Raw genomic sequence first — 17,970 nt, forward strand, 5'->3', positions numbered from 1 at the left:
ACCCAGAATAGGCAAATCCATAGAAACAGGCCATAGCTGCCAAGGTTTGAGGGGAAAGGCAGACTGTGGAGTGACTGCTAATGAGTTGGGGTGGGGCTTTTGAATATGATGAAAATATTCTGATGTTAGATAATGATGATGACATATAAATTCTGAATGTGCTAAAAAGCACTGAACTGTATGCACACTTCAAAAGAATGAATTTTATGGTATGTACATTATGGTTCAATGAAGGTGTTATTTTAAAAAAAAAAAAAACAGAGGAAGATCTGTAATTCCTGTCTAAGATGGGAATTTATTATTTTTCCCCCAGGAATTTAATATGAGCAACAGGTCACACCAAACAGGAAATTAAAGTCTACCCTACATTAGACCAGCAAGAATTCCATTCAAACATGAAGCAAATGAGCCTTAGTAAATGATGTTTGCTTCAAGACATTGTCACCTCACTCTATTCCTCATCACCATATGACTTGTGTGGTTGGGGAAATACTGCTCAGATTTTGTGCCCATATGAAAAATCTGGGGTAAAGTAAAGTTTGCCACTATTAAAATGGCTTTTTAAAAATTAATTTATTTTTTATTGAAGGATAATTGCTTTACAGAATTTTGCTGTTTCCTGTCAAACCTCAGCATGAATCAGCCATAGGTATACATATATCCCCTCCCTTTTGAACCTCCCTCCCATCTCCCTGCCCATCCCACCCCTCTAGGTTGATCCAGAGCCCCTGTTTGAGTTTCCTGAGCCACAGCAAATTCCTGTTGGCTATCTATTTTACATACAGAGGGCTAACAAACAGATAAAATGGTTTTTTTATCTACTAGGTCCAAGAGTTAATACAGTTTTATTTTGCTTTTTTAATAGTGGTGATTTCCCCATGCCTGCCATTTAAAGAACCTTCATCTCCACGACAAAATCTCACAAGGTAGGTGGACACCCTCAAGGCACGAAAAACCAATGCTGTCTTCTTTCTAAAAGAATGACAGTCTGCAAGATAACAAAGATCTTCCTCAATGTATGCTCCAAGGATGAATGTTTTTTATTAAAATAGGATCCTCTTCTGAGACAAGGAACACCGTTTATATGGGTTCCTTATCATTCTACACAGCATCTCCAAGACTGGGGTCCTACATGCGCTCCACAGTCAAGTCAGAAGCCCATGTAACCCCGCCTGTTTAGTAGTGATGCAGGACACTGCACTCAGCACAGGCCTCCAGGTGCCACAGCCTGCCCCAAGAGCCCCCATCGCCCACCCAAAGGATGTGTTTCCTGCGGTATTCAGGCGCCAAATGCACATCTAGCTGGAGCCCCCTCCACTGCGAACTGAGATAACTTTGGACGTGCTGGTGTTGCTTTTGGTTCAAAATATATGCCTCTGTCTCTAGGAGACCCTGTCTGATGGTCCAGTGGGATGAGGGTGGCAGTGGGGGGTGACAGTGAAGAACCAAATGCAGAGAATGGTTCCCAGAATTCCCTGAGTTTATTTGTCTGTTTTGACCACTGTGAACTCTCAGGCAGCAGTTGGGAATTCTTATTCTACGAAATCTCTCTGACTCATCTTCTGGTCTGTTATCTGACAAACAGGCAAATACTCAAAGACTTTAACCTCTCATGGTCACCATGTTTAAGCCTCCTCATGGCTTCTGTGGGCCAGAGGTACATGCCCACAGCTTGTGAAAAGACCATGTCCTCAGAGCAAGCTCTTAATATTGAATCTGTCACTATGTAATAAACAAGTTTTGAAAGTTGAAGCTGCAGAGAGGACACAAAAGCAAACCCACAAACATCAGTAAATGACAGTTGCAATAATGACAGCTTAACAACTTGGTACCTTTGTAGTTATCCCTCTTCAATAAAGCATAAACCTTTTCTACTAGAATATTACTCTTTTACTTCTTCTGATACTATTTGTGTCCTTATTTTTGGTTCCGGGCCATATTTTTTTAAATGACTCTGGGCAAGACAGCTTAGTCAATGGGAGGAAAGAATATTTTCTATAAGAATATTTTCTTTATAGGAGCCTGGTGTGCTGCGATTCATGGGGTTGCAAAGAGTTGGACATGACTAAGCAACTGAACTGAACTGAACTGAACTTTATCTAAAATAAAATATTTTATGTATAAAATCACTTTTGATGGTAGAGCACTTTTTTGGAGCATTAGAAAATAGTTCAATTAAGTGAGAGCTGTGAGCACTTTGAAAAGTATTATCTTTTCAATGTGTGCATCTTTAAAATGGCAATTCTTCTATCAAAACTTGTTGAAAAATAAAATGTGAGGTTTTTAAAACAAACACAAATAACGATCAACGTGGAGAGAGAGCAATGATTCTGATATGAAACAAAATTCTTACCTCCTGTTACAGAATCTGTAACACACAAGCTGAATAAAGTCAGCCCAGGATCCAAGGCCAGCAAGTTCCGTTTTCTCAACTGTTCTATACGCAGCACCCACAAGATATATTATTTATACAGAGTATATAAACACTGTATTTACATATATACAAATATTTATATACACACAAATATATACACTATATGTATATAGCAGATACACTTCATAGGAGTCAATAAATCTGTCTTTCTCTCACACACATACACACACAAACACAACCACACACACACCACTGCTGTCTCAGGAGTGAAGACAATAGTCAGATTAAACTAACAAGACTTCAGGAAAAAAGGATTCAATGATCTTTACTTTCTGAATATTAGAATCCCATGTGTGTTTCTCACATCAGAAAGAAGTTCTGGATTTAAGTTTTCTTGTGTCTTTGTAGCTTAATCAAAGCAATGAGGTTTCACACCATCGCTCACTCCTCCCCCAACCCCAGCAGCTTAGCTGTTGTAGTTGTGTTGACATGACAAATCACTTTGCCCCCAAAGTCACAGTTCCATGCCCTTTAAGACAGCGAGCCTGGGAGATACTTTCAGCTTTATCGATAGAAAATGAAACACGTTCCAAGGCAGCCATGCCCTTATACAGAAAGAAAGCTTACCTTTCAACTAACTTGAAAGCAGCCAGCAGGACGATCATCCGCCAGGGAGGTCACCGGCCACATTCCCCGAGCAGCTGACCCTGTCAGTCTTTGGAAAATACTGTTTACTCTGTAACTAAAGTTGGATCCTGGGCACAAGTCACCAAAATGAAATTTTAAGAGTTAGGCGTAAACCTCATCCCCACTAAGACCTCTTCATGAAAACAGAAATTGTGAAGGTTCCCTAGATGATTTCTTTTCTTTTATTTAAATTATGTATTTATTTTACTTTACAACATTTTATTGGTTTTGCCATACATTGACTTGAATCCTCCATGGGTGTACATGTGTTCCCCATCCTGAACCCCCCTCCCAACTCCCACCCCATCCCATCCCTCTGGGTCATCCCAGGGCACCAGCCCCGAGCACCCTGTCTCATGCATCGAACCTGGACTGGCGATTCATTTCACATATGATAATTTACATGTTTCAATGCCTAGATGATTTCTTGATAAGAATTCTCAGCAACTATAGAGATCTGGAGTCCAGCATCGAAAAGTTTTACAATATAGCCAATTATCTGATTTTTAGTGTACTGATAAAAATTCTTTAAGCTTCCTTATGGACATAAGTGACAGATGAGGAAAAGGTTACTGAAAATGGAGTTTTTCTTCTGTTTGCTTCAACTGGATTTTTTAAAGTAAGGTTGAAAGTCCTCCTGAAATGAAATGCCAATTGATCCAGAGAAGGTAGGTCAGAATTATACAAGGGGTGGCTTGTGGTAGGCTGAACAAACCCCACAAGTGGGTGGGGCACTTGCCCTGAGATCCAGCCTCCAGGAAACACCCAAAAAACAGATTGTTGTTTCACAAACTAGCTTTAACATGGAGGGCAAGGAGAAAGAGGCAGACACTCCAGACTGGCAGAAGGCAGGTTTAATCAGTGAGGGACCTTACATCCAAGGCTTGTCTTTGGTGACCACAAGGTGAGTAGCTCTCCACACCTGTCTACCCACCAGAATCTCAAAAGTTTACATAGAGGTCAAGCTGGGTTCAATCACGTGCTCCATTCAGATGGTCTCAACAACTCAAAGCTCACTCTGGGCTGTGTCCTTCAAATCCTCTCCCCAGTGGGAGTTGTGGTCAGAATGTACATTTCAAGGAGAGGGCAAGAGGGAGTGCCCTCTGATGACCTGGGTCCAGCTCGTCAATCGACTTCAGATCACATCCTCTCGATGACCACCCCCAACACATTTCTTCGCCACACCTTCCTCATTTCCCACAGAAATTTCCCCTAATTACTCCTAACAGAAGCAAGTCCACATTACCTCAAAACCTGCTAGTTTTGCATCCAGCCTGCACACCAGGTTATTCAACCTTGGCCTCTGGTCCTTTTGGAGGGTGTTTTTAAACCACCTCCCAAGAGACTCAATTTGCCAAACAAATTATAACTCACTTATTTGATATTCTGTGAAAAATATGTCATTTCAGGTTGGCCTTGTCATCCCATCCAGTATATCATGCCACTCTGCATTCTACAACAAATAACACATTTTTAAAATAAAAAAAAAACACAATCATCTATTTGTCATTTGGAATTCTTCACATCAGTACTGGCTTCCATTATTTCCACTAATTAAATTGATTTATGTTGTCAATTTCTAAGTGAATACTCATGTAAACGGCAGTGTTAATAATATTTTAAGGCATCATTTCCTCCTTTTTCATCCAGTTCAATAATTTGACAATGATTGGAGGCACAGGAGATCACGTCACTGTGCTGATGCCGACAGCTTCCCGCATGGACCGCACCATCTACTGTCAGGAGCTTGGAAAGAACTGAACAGAATTCTGTACAGCAACACACCAGAGCAGGCTGAACCTGAGAAGTGCTGAATTTGGAGAGTAAATGATGTGTGTTGAGAGCTAAGGAAGGAGACCACTTTGGCAAGGACACTGGAGGTGATTCCATGAAGACTGGAGCTGGATCACCCTAGTCCTCGCTACTAAAAGTGGTGTTTGAACAGCAACACGGACCTCATGGGGGAGCTTGTGAAAAGTTCAGAATCTTGGATGCCAGGCCAGACCTACAGAGTCAGAATCGGTCATTTTGACAAGACCCCCAGATGATTCCTGTGGGCATTAAAGTTTGAGAACCACTGATTTAACTACTTTTGGAATTGATATACATGGGCATATTGCTCCTTATGTTGTTCACAGCACCAATTCTCTCACTGTTCACACTGTCTGCACGGTTCGCTGAGCCCAGGGTAGGCAAGGCGTTAGCTAAGAGGCCGCAAGAAGACGTGAGGAGCTGGAGGAGCTGCGGACGCGTTCATTCTCTTCCGGCGGACGCGTACATTCTCTTCCGGCGGACGCAGCAGCCATAACAGTATTCTCTCCTGACTGACGCAGCCGCCGTAGCATTCACGCTTTATTCTCGCCTCTCATGGCCGATCAGAGGGACAGAGCCGTGACGCAGCAGTAATTCCCGCTGCTTTTTGGGTGGCGCTCTTATCTCCCTACAGCACAAAGTAACTCACCACGGTGTGCAGTGTTATAAATGAGCTCAGCTGTTGGTCATTATTTACAAAATGTGGGGCAAGAGCGAGTGGCCAGGGGGCAGGAGAGCCTGACACGCCATCTTGGCTAATTTGCTCTTTCCCTACAGGGGGTAACGTAATGGAGGCCAGACTATGAAAGGGAGCTTGAGGAGAGGCAGGGAGGATTTACAGAGTACATACGAGGGTTTATGTCTGCTATCTAACAGTAGAAATAAAAACTCCACGACCACTTACTATGAGCCAGTGATTGTGCTGAGTGACTAGTACAATGCTGTTTCATTTCACGCTCAACAACCCGGTGAGGACGCTGCATCATTTTTCAGATGAGGAAGCTGAGACGTACAGAGGTTGAGTAACTTCTCAAGTCCATACAGAAAAGAGCAGAGCCAGGCTTCCCCCTGAGCTAGAGCTCTATGCCATTCCCTGCTGTAAGCCTTGGATTCTCTGGACCAGCGATGAATCCTGGTCCACGTCTTCCTGATAAACGTTCCCCTGAAGTGCAATCAAAGGGCCTGCATCTGACAGGTGATGCATCCAAGGAAGCCCAAGCTCTATCCCTCCATACTTACATATCCTTTCATCCTAATAAAATCAGGAGAGAAGACAACAAGATTGTTCTAGTGATTAAGGTAATTGTTTTTTCACTAAAAATTTAACTTTAAAACATTTTATTAACAAGCTCATACACACTGTAGGTAATCCGAAAAATACGAAGTAAAAAAAGGAAATTTTAAATTTTTTATAAAGCTATAAGTCAGTTACACCACAGTTAATGGTAAAGTATATTTCTTTCCAGGTTTTTCTTTGTAGTTAGAATTTTTAGTGTAATTAGAATGGGGACTGGTGTTTTTATTGAATAAATACATTATGAACAATGTGTCCTATCATTAATGCTTTTATCCTTGAGCATTTCTAACAGTTGGGTGGTGGCAAACATAATTTTTGTCTGTCTGGCCAAGATCCAGGGACAAAGGTAAGGCAATGACATTGGTGAGAACCGCCAGATATAACTCACCTTAATGGACATCTTCTTTATCATTTTAAAAATGAAATTGGTCACAGTAAGTTTGCTTAAAATAACAAAATAATCATAGGTTAGAAAGAAATGAAATTATCATACTTCCCCAAAATTAGAAAAATAGGACCATTAGAAACATTATACTACTATGGCCATGAATGATGTGGCCTCTCATTTATTGCAAACAGCAAATCAACAAGGGCTCTTGATAAAATATCTGTTGTTTTTAAAAATACATCAATTATAATATTTGCTGTAAAAGTATTTTAGGGATTTCCATGGTGGTCCAGTAGCTAAGACTCCATGCTCCCAGTGCAGAGGGGCCTGGGTTCAATCCCTGCTCAGGGAACCAATCCCACATGCCACAACTAAGAGTTCTCATACCACAACTAAAGATCACTTCCATGTGCTGGCAAGGATTGAAGATCCTGCATACCACAATTAATACTCGGCACAGCCAAACAAATAAATAAATATTTTTTAAAAAGAAAAAAAAAGTATTTTAGTAATAATGCAAAATCACTTTAGATAATTTTTAAATATCCCAAAGTAGAGCCATCTTACTTACGTAGACTTCATTCCAGCTAACATCTGAAAGTATATCATTTGAAAGTGTACTGTGCACAGGTATTTAGTACATTCAGAGTGTTGTGAATCACCTACAAAGGAAACCCCATGTCCATTAGCGGCCTCCCCCACAGCCCCTCACAGCCCTTAGTTTATTTACTGTCTGTATGGATTTGCTTATTCTGGAAGTTTTGATAAACAGTATTATACAATTTTAAAAATTATGGGAAAAATAATGATAATATGAATAATATAAAGACACAGGAATATCTTATGACATTCAGTCAGGCCTCTTGAGGGCTAGAGCCAGAAACTAAGAAGTCATCAGAAACAAGTATTTCTCTGGGGTTCCACAATCTTTTGTTTTTACTTTCTTCATATTTCTGCTTTCTTCTATTTTTCTGAAAATTTTCCTTCTTTCTACAAGCAGGGGGAAATGCCTGTATCCCCCAAGCATGTCCTTCAATCCAAGGTATGCATACCAACTGACTTGCTTTCTCTGAATTCCCAAGTATAAATACCCTGGAGAGAAAATCCATCTCCCCACCTTGAGTCAGATGAGCACCATGATCCAATCTGGTTTGGATAACAGAACATAGAGAAGGAACAAGCTGGGGCAAGGTTACCTGTTCTCAGAGAAGAGAGAAGAGAAGATACAATCAAAGGGATGCACTTAAATTTGAAAAAACAAAAACAATAATATATTTGGTGGATTTTTCTCTTTTTTCTATTCTTAGATTTAATAATATTTCCTCCCAGGCTTTTTCTCTATACAGGAAATTTTAATTGCAAGAATAATGTATTAATTTTAGACCTAAACAGAATAATTTTTTATCTTACTATAAAATCTTGAAAAGCATTTTTACATCAACAAGTAAAGCTGCAGTTAGTGAATATGCCACATGTCACTAACCATCCTCATGTTGTTGGAAGCTTAGCTTGTTTCTAGTTTGCCATGATTTTAAAAAAAAATGAGACATGCATCTTGGTGTGCCAAAAATTTTTTCTCTATTTCAAATTATTTCCTTAAAGTTTCCTTCCTGAGACTGAGTTTTGCCACATCAAAGAAAACAAGTAAATCATCCAAATTCTTGATAGAGATTACTAAATTTCTTTCCTAAAGGGTTACGTAGTGTGCTTTCCATAGCCTCACCAGCATAAAGTATCAGCATATTTCAAAATTTACCATAGTGGAAACTTCAAAAACACATAACATTCACTAGTGTTCTTAAGAATATGAATGCAATATGAGTAATATGAGTAATATTGTACAATATTAGTAATTGATAATATGAGTGCAAACATGGTTTCGTCTATATGATTGTGAGACACAACCACCATGCGTTGTTCAGTTAGTATCAAGCCTCCTTGGGTAGCTGGGATTGAACATGGCAGTCTTCCTCTATATCTGTCTTCATTCATCCACTTGTTAGCTTCTGGTGGTGCTTTAGTCACTAAGTTGTGTCTGACTCTTGCAGCCTCATGGGCTGTAGCCTGCCAGGCTTCTCTGTCCATGGGATTCTCCAGACAAGAATGCTGGAGTGGGTTGCCATTTCCTTCTCCTGTTAGCTTCTGAGCACTGTGCAAAACTTGGAGCTAAAATATTGATACACAGACCCTGTGCCTAAGGGGATTGCTATGTAAAGAACAAGAAAGATGATTATTACTCAGTTGCCCTACAGAGCTTTGGAAACCCTTGGTGATGTTTATCCAATAGGTCCTCTGACCAGTCCTGGTCCAGATCTACACTCCAGAAAGCCCAAGGAATGAGGGTAAGTAATGTTCTGAACGCATCCCAGCCCCAAGCCAAGGCCCACCAAGCACACGTCTTAACTGAAAGATGAATGCCTCTTTAAAAATATACCTTATTCAGATGATCAAAATGGTAAGCCCAACTACAACATCTGAGGCAGACAAAACCTACACTCAGTAGTAGACCATTATGATAACACTCCCTCCCTCCCTCTCTCTCTCTGACTGATGACAATTTATTAATGTAAATTTGCTCCCAATTTGAGAAGTTCATCGAGGCATAATTTAGAATTAATAAACTGAGGGCAAGAGCATACAGTGAATGCACTTCCCAAGTTAGACAGGGGTTTAATGTCACCACATAAAAACAAGTCTCTGATTTTTCGAGTACCAGCTGTGCACTGATCAGGAACATGAGAGGAATTCTGCTAATTATCATTACCCAGAGAAAAATAATTAGTTGCTTTGTGGTGAGAACAAAAAACAAATGTTGCCATTTCCATTTTAATTTCAACCACTGAGGTTGATAAAACTCAAAATTGGTCTATTTTGTGAAAATCATAAGCTCATTAGCACAGCGTTAGCAGATTGCACGTTAATCTTCATGTCCATGAATTAATTTGTACACCATTCATTGGATGATTGATGCATTTTTTTCAGGGGACATGAAATAACTGCCAACCAGGAAGTTAGGAGGGTGACTCAAACACCATTGAAGAGGATAAAGCAAGTCAGCTTTCTCAAGGTTTCAAAGCATCATAAACATTTCTTTTATCGCATTTTCCTTTTCTTCAGTCTTGACAAACTTTCATTCTCCTCCACACCCTGCAGGTAAATTTCAGAGCCATCAGATCAGCACAACATAGAGTATAGCCAACAGGCACATGAAGAGATGCTCAGCCTAAATAATCATCAGGGGAATGCAAACCAAAGCCACCCTATCACCTCACACCTGTCAGAATGGCTATCATCAAAAAGGAAACAATAACTGTTGGAGAGGATGTGGACGAAAGGGAACCCTCATACGCTGTTGGTGCGACTGTAAATTGGTGCCACCACTGTGGAAAATAGTATGAAGATTTCTCAAAAAACTAGAACTAGAACTACTGTAGGACCCAGCAATCCCACTTCTGAGTATATAGACACAAAAATAGAAGTAATAGTTCAAAAAGATGTATGCACCCTAATGTTGATAGCAGTACCATTTACAATAGCCAAGCTATGAAAGTAACCTAAATGTTCATCAACATATGGATGGATAAAGATGTGGTGGGTATATATATTATATACATGGGCTTCCCTGGTAGCTCAGATGGTAAAGAATCTACCTGCTGGGTCGGGAAGATACCCTGGAGAAGGGAATGACAATCCACTCCAATATTCTTGCCTGGGAAATCCCACGGACAGAAGAGCCTGGCAGGCTACAGTCCATGGTGTAGCAAAGAGTTGAACACAACTGATTGATACCCTGGAGAAGATACTCTGGAGAAGGGAATGACAACCCACTCCAATATTCTTGCCTGGGAAATCCCACAGACAAAGGAGCCTGGCAGGCTACAGTCCATGGGGTCGCAAAGAGTTGGACACAATTGATTGACTAGAATTTTCACTTTCATATGTATGTATGTGTGTGTGAAACACAAAACAGAAGTGAAACACAAAAACAGTGAAATGTTGCCATTTGCAACAATGTGCATGGACTTTGAGGGGATTACGCTAAGTGAAATTAATCAGACAGAGAAAGACAAATACTGTATGATATCACTTATATGTGGAATCTAAAAAATACAACAGACTAGTGAATATAACAACAAAAAAGAAATAGACTCACAGATGTAGAAAATAAATTAGTGGGTACCAGTGGGGAGGTACAAACTATTGTGTAAAAAATAAGCTACAAGATTATAGTGTACAACACAGGGAATATAGTTAATATTCTAGAATTACTATAAATGAAATATAAACTTTAAAAATTGTGAATCACTATCTTATACATCTATAATTAATATAATATCATACATCAACTACACTTCAATTAAAAACAAATCAGATCAACCGTAGCATCCTCTTCTCAAGAATCATCAGGCATAAGAACCCACGTGGTCTACCTGACAGAGAATTACAGCCACTAGGGACCAGTATAATTTGTTGGAAACAGACTATGGCATCTGAAATATTAAAGACAGTTCTAGGCTGTTCAAGTAGCTCACAGATGCTAGAACATGCTGGGGAGACCAAAGAATTATTTTTTAAAAGTTTGGAGCTCTTAGGAAGCCAACAGAATTCAAAGTGCAGGCAAAAACACACAAAAAAAAAATCTAAGAAAATTGGACCCCAAGGAGAAATAATCCATCACACCCTTGCCCCTGTATCTAGAACTCTAAATCCCAGTTGAGGCCAAGCCATCTCTCTCTACATTTTCATGCCATTAATTAAGGAATTTATGTGTATCATTAAATAACTTCCAACAGATCAGATTTGCTACACAGATTCAAACAAGAGCTTGGAACAGAATATTATTTGAGTCCAATTTATACCTTTATGGATTTAGGCGTTTATTTAAATTCCCTGAGCCTTTGTTTTTTATCAGAAAAAATGGGAATAACAACTCTCTTGTAGTACCGTTTGAGGGATAAAATATAAAAAGATCCCTGAATATTAGTACTATCTTTGTGGGAATTGTTCTTCCTTTCATCACCCTGAGTTGTCGGCAGAAGAACACGTTATCTGAACAAAAAACTTACACAGCCAAGCGTCCATAGAAAGAGCGACAGTTACAGTGGAATGAGATGAGTTATCGGTGTAGCGAACTTAGGGATCCGCCTCCTTGTCACTGTGCTGCATGCTGATTGTTAGACACACACAATAAGCCATGGATATAAGCACCCATAGTTAGTATTGCTTTTAGAGCAAAGTTCCTTTTAAAAAATTCTCCCCATTCTTCAAACCTGTAACCAATATCGATGTAAGCAATTTTTTAACGTGGCTTCCTCATGATTATTACTCACAGGAATAATCAGTCACATTAAAAGACAAAGTGCTGAGGCTTCCCTGGTGGTCCCGTGGTAAGGAATTCACCTTGCAATGTAGCGACTCTGGTTCGATCCCTGGTCCAGGAAGACCCCACATGCCACAGCAAAACCACTGAGCCTGTGCACCTCGAGCATGTTCTCTGCAACGAGAGACACCACTGCAATGCGAAGCCCAAGCACCACAACAAAGACGAGTCCCTGCGCACCGCAACCAGAGAAAAGCCCCCACGCAGCAGCAGTGACCCATCGCAGCAAAAAATAAATAAATCTTAAGGGGAAAAAACAAAAGACAGCGTTCCCTTGGCCCTGAATCCATATGCCCCTGCCCCACTGCTCAGGGATTCTGCCCACGGTTCCCACTCTGGTCTCATCCACTGGGGTCATGGGGTCAGAGGTGGTGGACTGCGTCGACCCTCAGGGCCCCCCCTCCTCCTCCGTGGAGGGTGGCGAAGCATTGGTGGAGAATAAGGAAGAGGCAGCCAGTTGGTATATGTGGACAGCTTTATGTTGATACCTCACATGGATTCCATAAGGTAGCTGGGATCCTTCTTTGCCTTTTACAAGTGAGGAAGCTGCATCTAGTAAATGTTGAACAACTTTCCCAAGGCCCCAGCTAGAAAGGCACAGGATGAGCCGCAGATTCGAGAGGGAATCTACACCTTGGTCTTCAAAGGATGCAGGTGTGGGGGCGTGTGGGGGCCAGGCGGGGCCAGAGGAGGGAGTTCAGAATCCTCTACACTGGGGGCTTGAAAAGAGAGATTCTGAGAGTCAAGGATTAATGTGAGAGGGAGGCTCGGATCTGAGCATTTCCACTATAACAATTTGGCTCTGCAAAAAGCCATGGATGAGCCCCTGGATGGATCGGTCTGGCTTTAGTTGGAGACTCAAAGGCACCAGGAGTGTCATGGCAAAGAGATTTACTATAAGAATTAGATGGAGTAGAAAATGGCAACCCACTTTAGTATTCTTGCCTAGGAAATCCATGGACAGAGGACCTGGTGGGCTACAGTCCATGGGGTTGCAGAATCAGACACGACTGAGCACCCACACAACAACAGCATAGGAGCTAGAGCTTTCACAGCCGTGGGAGGAGCAGGGCGGTCTAGAAGAGTTATGGCATAGAAGTCATTAGCTTGCTTCCAGGGTACACTCCCTCTGCATGAGACAGAGCTCGAAGGAAGATCTGAGGAGGCAAGCGCGGTTAGTCTGTGAAGCGGGGCTGTGAGGGGAGCTCGGGGGGAGTCTGAGGGGGCTGTGGCCTCTGGCAGCCATCGCCTCTGTGGGTCTGAGGCCAAGCATCTGATGGCGGACCTGGGGCCAGAGCTGGGCAGCAGGTCCAGTGGTCAGGAAAATGAGAGGGCCATCAAGTGAAGGACAGCGGGGACAAAATGCGACCTGCCAGGAACGTCTGCACCTTTTCATCTCTGAATCTGGTGGGCTTCCATTCCTGTATTTTTACCCAAGCTCCTCACTTGACCAAAACTAAGGGAAACTCACCAGAAAAGGGATTCAGGATATATGGCCCCAAATTCAACAAAGTTATCAACAGGCACAATTCAACACAGTAAGTGAACTCAGGAAAACCAGTTAGGGGGCTGGTGGAGAAGGAGAAAAAAAAAAAAAAAAGATCAGAAAGAGAAAAAAAAAAAAAAATAGAACTTAGTAATCTACTTAGGTTGCATTAGTGGTAAAGAAGCCACCGGCCAATGCAGGAGACTTAAGAGATGCAAGTTCGATCCCTGGGTTGGGAGGATCCCCGGAGGAGGACACAACTTGCCTGAAGAATCCCAAGGACAGAGGAGCCTGGTAGGCTACAGACAGTGTCGGATATGACTGAAGCAACTTAGCATGCACGTAGCACACAGCAGATATAAAGAATTTACCTTTAGAGTTAAGCTTAGCTAATATTAAAAATATGCTTATTTATGAATATGTTATAATTTACAACAGTAATTTACAAAAATATAAGTCCAATTCTAGCATTATCAAAGGATTTTAAGCCTACGTACTGAGGACTCCCTTTGCCTCTGACAGCAAAGCTTATTGTTTCTAACAAAACTATATTACACTGACAATATTATTTTGAATAATCATTTTTAAAACTTCAAATATGAAATATTCTTCATTAAAAAAAGCTACCAAAACTTTTTTAGAAGGAGAGTATTTCATAGAGGTGATACACAGTTGTACCCACCTCTAACAAGTTTTCTTGTCAGTGTGAAAAATCATGCCAGATTTTCAGTTGTGAAACTTCTTATATTCAGAGGACTGAAGACTTCAGATATATGACTTTAATAGCAAAAGAGTAAGACATACTTGGGATTTTTGCTTTCCAAATATTTGATGCCATAGATTAATCCTCCTGTTTCCTTCCCCCCTGAGAAACCAAATCTCATTCCTTGTCATTCCTAGTCCAATTCAGTTGCTCAGTTATGTCCGACATTTTGCAACCCCATGGACTACAGACACCAGGCTTCTGTGTCCATCACCAACTCCCAGAGCTTGCTCAAACTCATGTCCATTGAATGACTGATGCCATCCAACCACCTCATCCTCTGTTGTCCCCTTTTCCTCCTGCCCTCAATCTTTCCCAGCATCAGGGTCTTTTCCAATGAGTCAGTTTTTCGCATTAGGTGGCCAAACTATTGGAGTTTCAGCTTCAGCATCAGTCCTTCCAATGAATATTCAGGACTGATTTCCTTTAGGATGGACTGGTTGGCTCTCCTTGCAGTCCAAGTGACTTTTGAGAGTCTTCTCCAACAACACAGTTCAAAAGCATCAATTCTTTGGCACTCAGCTTTCTTTATGGTTCAACTCTCACATTCATACATGACCACTGGAAAAACCATAGCTTTGACTAGACAGACCTTTGCTGGCAAAGTAACGTCTCTACTTTTTAATATGCTGTCTAGGTTGGTCATAGCTTCTCTTCCAAGGTGCAAGAATCTTTTAATTTCAAGGCTACAGTCACTATCTGCAGTGACTTGCAGCCCAAAAAATAGTCTCTCACTGTTTCCATTGTTTCCCCATCTATTTGCCATGAGGTGATGGGACCAGATGCCATGATCTTTGTTTTCTGAATGTTGAGTTTTAAGCCAGCTTTTTCACTTTCCTCTTTCACTTTCATCAAGAGGCTCTTTAGTTCTTCTTTGCTTTCTCCCATAAGGGTGGTGTCATCTGCATATCTGACATTATTGATATTTCTCCAGGCAATTTTGATTCCAGCTTGTGCTTCATCCAGTCCAGCATTTTGCATGATATACTCTGAATGTAAGTTAAATAAGCAGAGTGACCATATACAACCTTGACATACTCCTTTCCCTATTTGGAACCAGTCTGTTGTTCCACATCCAGTTCTAACTGTTGCTTCTTGACCTGCATACACATTTCTCAGGAGGCAGGTAAGGTGGCCCAGTATTCCCATCTCTTTAAGAATTTTCCAGTTTGTTGTGATCCACACAGTCAAAGGCTTTGGCATAGTCAATAAAGCAGAAGTAGATGTTTTTCTGGAACTCTCTTCCTTTCTTCGATGATCCACCAGATGCTGGCAATTTGATCTCTGGTTCCTCTGCCTTTTCTAAATCCAGCTTGAACATCTTAGAAGTTCATGGTTCATGTACTGTTGAAGCCTGGCTTGCAGAATTTTGAGCATTACTTTGCTAGTCTGTGAGATGAGTGCAATTGTGTGGTAGTTTGAGCATTCTTTGGCATTCCCTTTCTTTGGGACTGGAGTGAAAACTGACCTTTTCCAGTCCTGGGGCCACTGCTGAGTTTTTCAAACTTGCTGGCATATTGAGTGCAGGGCTTTCACAGCATCATCTTTTAGGACTTGAAATAGCTCAACTGGAATTCCATCACCTCCACTAGCTTTGTTTGTAGTGATGCTTCCTAAGGCCTACTTGACTTCACATTCCAGGATGTCTGGCTCTAGGTGAATGATCACACCATCATGGTTATCTGGGTCATGAAGATCTTTTTTGTATAGTTCTTCTGTGTATGCTTGCCACCTCTTCTTAATATCTTCTGCTTCTGTTAGGGCCATACCATTTCTGGCCTTTATTGTGCCCATCTTTGCATAAAGTCCCTTGGTATCACTAATTTTCCTGAAGAGATCTCTAGTTTTTCCCATTCTACTCTTTTCCTCTATTTCTTTGCACTGATCACTGAGGAAGGCTTTCTTATCTTTCCTTGCTATTCTTTGGAACTCTGCATTCAGATGAGAATATCTTTCCTTTTGCTTTTGCCTTCCACTTCTCATCTTCAAAGCTCACTCCTGGTCATTCCTAAGGACACCATAACCTGTCCAAGATGATAAGTTATTGAGGTTCCCCTATTTGACTCACATGATAAATAAGCCTCAAAAACACAGAAGAAACAGGTCTCTAACTTCCTTTTAAAATAGCAACATTAAGAGATTTCAGGTAAACCCACCTGGGCATTGCACACCACCCTGGAAGTGAAACCACAGGCACCAGGGGGCCAGCGTCCCTGCCTTGTGTCTGCCACATGGCCCCTCTGAGAACCTGCTTGTGCGTCATTAAAATGAGTGAACTAGACAAGATCATCTCTGTCTTTCCTTTTTGTTCTGGAGGTCTAATACTGCCATAGTCATCGGTTCAATAAATTTCACCCACCCTCTGAGCAAAGCATAATGCAGACCTTGGTCAATGACCAGTCTGTCACTGGGCACAGTCCCCTAAGCCTCCATACATAGGGCCTTCCACTGTTTGGCTTCCTTTCTTATAAGAAGTCATACAGTTTTAAATTGTGCATTTTTTTAGACCAGTAGCCCTTTCTGGTAACACTTTTTATGACTCCTAAGGATGACAAGTGATAGCCCCTTTTATCTAAAGGTCCTTGGTATCTACTTACAGTCCTGGTGACATATACCATCCCACTCGAATATCAGTGACAACCTCATCATGTAGACAGAGCTGAGGACATTACAGCTATTTTCCAAGGAGACTAAATGGGTTAAGAGAAACCAAGGAGACATCATGCCTGAAGATTCGCAGTCTTATTTTGTTCTTTTTGTCATAACCTGCTGAGGGATTTTTTTTAGATGGTAAAGTCTATCAGTTCGTAAACATTTTGCAGGGTGCAAAAATTGTGTTAGATAATTAGAAACAAGATTCATAATAGAGAGGTGCTTCATGGTGCTTCACTCAAGCAGACTGGTAGCCAATGTAAACTCAATGAAATGTGGTAAGTTTGTGTCAATAGAAACAGAATTATGTTGATGTAGCCTGACAAGAATTGCTAGTGTGCAAGTTAACCCAGAAATGTCTCCTTAAGAAGATGTACGTATGTGTGTATACATATGCATATGTATACACACATACATATGTATACACACATGCATATGCACACATTGATATACACACATACATATATAGGCACACACATATATATACACACATAATATATATATTCATACATTATATATACATATATACACATCTACATATAAACACACATACATATATTTTATACACAAGCATACATATGATCTATCCACACATATATACTCACACATATATAATATATACATATATATTTACACACGTACATTTATATATACATACATATACACACATGCATATATATATATATATATATACACATACATTATATATATGCATGTGGGTATACACATACATATATATATACACACATATACCTGTGGAGGACACAAACCCTCTCTCTGTAAACACTTCATGTACTGAACTAGCGCTTGCAAATATAAATGCCTTCAGGAGCCAACCAACCTTCAATTAGCCTAGTGGGCACTTAGGAAACAACGGATGTGAGGACGATGGTTAACTGGACATGGCCGGTCCTCGTGCAGCTCCAGGCTATTGTTGCTCCAGGAGAATGCAGTCCTGGTCTTTCCAGATCTTCTCATTTTCCAGAGAAACTGGATTCTTCTATGAAATCTCCTGATTTTAAATGTGGGAAAATATTTCAATTTTTTATGCTATACAAGAAAAGAAAGAAAGCATACAAACACAGCACTAATCACACCTATAGAGAAGATAAGGCCACCATGATATACATA

The 17,970-nt window shown here is 40.8% G+C and overlaps 1 long non-coding RNA gene across 1 annotated transcript; it reads right to left on the minus strand.

Annotated features, from left to right (window-relative positions):
* Window positions 1–6,563: 6,563 nt before the first annotated feature.
* On the minus strand, window positions 6,564–11,743 carry LOC136151583 (uncharacterized). The gene is made up of 3 exons (XR_010660065.1): window positions 11,625–11,743; window positions 7,676–7,754; window positions 6,564–7,220 (listed from the first exon to the last, which is right to left on the minus strand). It is a non-coding gene; the product is annotated as an uncharacterized lncRNA (long non-coding RNA).
* Window positions 11,744–17,970: the final 6,227 nt, after the last annotated feature.

The sequence above is a fragment of the Muntiacus reevesi genome, chromosome 20 (genome assembly GCF_963930625.1).
Source record: "Muntiacus reevesi chromosome 20, mMunRee1.1, whole genome shotgun sequence".
Lineage (NCBI taxonomy): Eukaryota > Metazoa > Chordata > Mammalia > Artiodactyla > Cervidae > Muntiacus > Muntiacus reevesi.